This window comes from Mustela nigripes, chromosome 6, assembly GCF_022355385.1.
Source record: "Mustela nigripes isolate SB6536 chromosome 6, MUSNIG.SB6536, whole genome shotgun sequence".
NCBI classification, from domain to species: Eukaryota; Metazoa; Chordata; class Mammalia; order Carnivora; family Mustelidae; genus Mustela; species Mustela nigripes.
Window position 1 is genome coordinate 94439692 of NC_081562.1, and position 4948 is coordinate 94444639.

The window sequence follows — 4948 nt, forward strand, 5'->3', positions numbered from 1 at the left end:
TTTATTTATTTATTCGACAGAGAGAGATTACAAGTAGGCAGAGAGGCAGGCAGAGAGAGAGAGGAGGAAGCAGGCTCCCTGCTGAGCACAGAGCCCGATGCGGGACTCGATCCCAGGACCCCGAGATCATGACCTGAGCCGAAGGCAGCGGCTTAACCCACTGAGCCACCCAGGCGCCCCTATTTCTATTTTTTGAAACAGCTTCAGGAGAATAGGTATTATTTCTTCTTTGAATGTTTGATTTCCCCAGGAAATCCATCAGGTCCTGGACTCTTGTTTTTTGGAAGGTTTTTGATCACTGCTTCAATCTCATTACTACATATTGGTCTATTTTTGTTTTCAGTTCCTTCCTGTTTCAGTCCTGGAAATTTATAGATTTCTAGGAAGGCATCAGTTTCTTCTAGTTTGCTTAACTTACTGGCATATAACAGTTGATAATAATTTCTGATGATTATTTCTATTTCCTTGGTGTTATGATCTCTCCCCTTTCATTCATAATTTTATTATTTTAGGTCCTTTCTCTTTTCTTTTAGATTAATTTGGCCAGTGGTTTATTGATCTTATTAATTCTTTTGAAGATCTAACTTCTAGTTTTGTTGATGTGTTCTACTGTATCTCTGGCTTCTAACTCATTGATCTCTGCTCTAATCTTAATTAGTTCCCTTCTTATGCATGGGTTAAGCTTAATTTGTTGTAGATTACCCAGTTCTTTAAGGTATAAAAAGAGTTGGTGTATTTGGGATTTTTCAATTTTTTTGTGTGAGGCTTGGATGGCTATATGTTTCCCTCTTAGGACCGTCTTTGCCATATCCCATAGGTTTTGGACCAATGTGTCTTCATTCTCATTGGTTTCCATGAATTGTTTAAGTTCTTCTTTGATTTCCTGTTTGATCCAAACATTTTTGAGCAGGATGGTCTTTAGTTTCCAAGTGTTTGAATTACTTCCAAACTTTTTCTTGTGGTTGAGTTCCAGTTTCAAAACATTATGGTCTGAAAATATGCAGGGAATAATCTCAGTCTTTCGGTATTGGTTGAGATCTGATTTGTGACCTAGTATGTGGTCTATTCTGGAGAGAGTTCCATGTGTACTCTAGAAGAATGAGTATTCTGTTGTTTTAGGGTGGAATGTTGTGTATATAAGGTGCGTCTGGTCCAGTATGTCATTCAAAGCTCTTGTTTCTTTGTTGATTTTCTGCTTAGATGATCTGTCTATTGCTGAGAGTGGCATGTTAAGATCCCCTATAATTAACATATTCTTATCAATATGTCTATTTTGATTAACAGTTGGCTTATGTATTTGCTGCTCCCACGTTGGGGACATAGATATTTACAATTGTTAGATCTTCTTGGTGTATAGACCCTTTATGAATGATGTAGTGTCCTTCTGTATCTCTGAATAGTCTTTAGCTTAAAATCTAATTTATCTGAAATGAGAATTGCTACCCCAGGTTTCTTTTGAGGGAAAGATGGTTCTCCATCCATTCACTTTCAGTCTGGATGTACCTTTAGGTTCAAAATGTATCTCTTGTAGACAACATGTGGACAGGTCCTGTTGTTTTATCCAGTTTGCAACCCTGTGCCATTTCATGGGAGGATTTAGGCTATTCACATTGAGAGTGATTATTGAAAGGTAAGTTTTTATTGACATCATGTTGACATCATGTTGCCTTGTTTCTATAGATTGACTCTGTAAATTTTTGTTCTATGTCACTCCTGGGTTCTTTCTTCTTTTATAGAATCCCCCTTAATATTTCTTGTAGTGCCAGCTTGGTGGCCACATAATCTTTTAAATCTTGCTGGTATTGGAAGCTCTTTATCACTCTATCCATTCTGCATATCAGCCTTGCTGGATAAAGTATTCTTGGCTGCTTGTTCTTCTCATTTAGTGCCCTGAGTATGTTCTGCCTTGTCAGGTTTCTGTGGACAGGTCTGAAGTTATTCTGATGGCTCTGTCTCTGTACATAAGGAATCTCTTCCCCCAGCTGCCCTTAAGACATGTTCTCAAATTTATGACTCATGAATTTCACAATCATGTGGCTGGTAGTCTTTCTACCCTCATTGATCTTGGGAGGTGTTTTCTCTGCCTCTAGGACATGAACACTTGTTCCATTTCCCAGATTAGAGAAATTTTCTTCCAGGATTTGTTCAACTATATCTTCTAGTTTTCTCTCTCTTTCCACTCCCTCAGGAATCCTAATAATTCTGACATTGTAATGTTTCATGGCATCATTTAGTTCTTTAATTCTGTTTTCATAGTTTCTAAGCTGTTTGTTCCAGGCCTCCTATTGGTCCTTCTTTTTTATCAGTTTGTCTTCTAGATCACTAATTTGATCTTCTGCCTCATTTACTGTAGCTGTTAGAGTATTTAGATTAGATTGGATCTCATTGGTTGCATTTTTAAGTTCTGCTAGATCAGCTTTCACTTCCGCCCTTAGAGATTGTATGTTTTCACTAATGGTCTTCCCCAACCTAGCTATTGCCTGGATAATTGTTATCCTGAATTCTATATCCAACATATTGTCCTTGTCCATATCCAATAGATCTGTGGCAGAGGTCACAGTCTCTGAATTTTTCCTCTGTTGGGTGTTCCTCTTCCTAATTCATTTGGTGAGAAGTGGTTGAAGGGATATATAGCTGAATATATCAACCATGATCCAGGCAAGGTTCACCCTGGAAAGTTTCAGAGCAATTAGAAGTTGCCACCAAAAAGAAAGAAAAAGGAAAAAAGATAGAGAAAAAGAGAGGGGAAAAAAGGGAAAAAAACAGCCAAAATGAGTTCTAAAAGTAAGATTTATAGGGTATAAAAACAAAAATGAGCAAAGGAAAAAAACAATAAAAGTAAAAGAAAAAAAATGAAAAATCCAGCTAAAATGAAACCCATGAATAAGATTTATATAGTAAAAAAAATGAAAACAAATACAAAGAAACACTGACAAAAGAATAAGATGGGAAGGTGGTTATAAACCCTTGATGTGGGTGAGGAAGTTTATTTCAGTTCTTCCTGGGTGTATCTTATTATCTTTGTTAAAGGACCCAAGTTTCCAGAGATACAGGGAAATTAAAACTTGTTTATATATAGGGATAGTATTAAATAGGGAAAAAGGACTACCTTGAAAACATATATATATATATATGTATATATATATATATATATGAAAAAAAGAAAAAAGATATGAAGGTATATATATGAAAAAATTCAAGTTAAAAAGTTATAATGGGGGGCACTCGGGTGGCTCAGTGGGTTAAAGCCTCTGCCTTCGGCTCAGATTATGATCTCGGTCCTGGGATAGAGCCCCGCATTGGGCTCTCTGCTCAGCAGGGAGTCAGCTTCCCCCCCCCCCCACTTTCTGTCTGGCTCTTTGCCTGCCTACTTGTGATCTCTGTCTGTCAAATAAATAAATTTAAAAAGAAAAAGTTATAATGGAATATGTTATACTAAAAATGTAGTTGTAATAGTAAGTAGGTTAAAGAAATAAAAGAACAAGAATCATGAGACAAATTTTTAAAACAAGAAAAAAGGAAAAGAGAAAGTGTATTTATGAAATATACAGGTTTGGGGGCAATATTGGAAGCTTAATATATTGTTTTCCCCTGATGTTGGGGTTTTATAGTTTTATGGGGACCCCATGGTTGTTTCCTCTTATTCTTTTGGCTTGTCTTCTAGGGAAGGAATAAGGAATCTCTTCCCCCTAGCTGCCCTTAAGACATGTTCTCAAAGACATGACCTGCCTTGTTGTTTTTCAGCAGTCTTGCTTGGGATGATTTCCTCTGCCTCCTATCAAGGGGCTTGGCTCTGTGGAACCAGTTTTTTAGGCATTTGTTCTCTGGAGGTTTTCGTTCTTTGGTGTCTTTTTGCGCCTTTTCAGAGGGTCAGAGAAAAAGAAACTGTCTGCACCCAGACTTCTATCTCAGGGAGAAGCCTCAGTCTGCTCCCTTAATGGTCCAGAACACATAGACTCCCCTGCTGCAAACTCCATTGAATACCACAACCTCCCACAGGTGGTATGCACAGAGGCCCCTGCTTGTTTCTGCACCCCCATGCCCCTAAAACCATGAGGGATACTGATCCAGGCAAACCTGATCTCAGTGGCTGCCCTTGCGGGGACTGCTGTTTGGAGTCCATGCCCACACTGTGTGTGCTCAGACCCAGCAGGGAGGTAGGGCTGCTGAGGTGGTGCAGGGACCTCCAACTTGAGCCCAGGCTGGACTGAGCTCTCTCAGGCATGGGTGGGCACTGGCTGTGTCTGCCCTGGGACACGGGCATAGGTCTGTGCCTGTGGTCACCAGATCCCACCACTTGCCCCTTAAGACTCAGTATCCAAGTTAATCCTGGTTCCCAAGAGTACTTTCTGTTGGGGTATTATTTTCCAATGGGTCACTTCTGGTGGCTCGCTACCCCTCCTGTTTATCCTCTGATATCAGTTCGAGCACTCCCATTCCTCTGTACCTCCCCAGTGATGATCTGTTCCTGTAGAGATCCAGAAGTGTGTAGTCTTATATCTTGGGCTGATTTCATGGGTGTTCAAAGTGTTCTGGCAGGTATTTAGTTCAATTCAGGGAACCAGTGTCATATTTCTACTCCTACTCCTCCACTATCTTGCCTCCCTCCCCAAATTCCCAATTTTCATGTGTGCTATTCCTAAAACTTATCTGCTTGAGAATGCACTTGAATTATTCTGGTTTTCTTTTCTCGCATCCCTTCTTATGCCAGGTTGTCTAGTTCACAAAATGATACCTTACCCACTGTGAATCTAACAATGGTACAGCAACTCCAATATGTAAATACTCCAGGGTGCCAAAACAGAGATAATTTAAAATATTGATATTTATGTTGGAAAATAAATGCCCCTAATGACTAGAAAATAAACCTTTCTGCAAACACATTGACTTCTAATTATTTTCTTTCAACAAAATTAAAAGAGAACCAATTGAGTTGTCAGCTTATAGA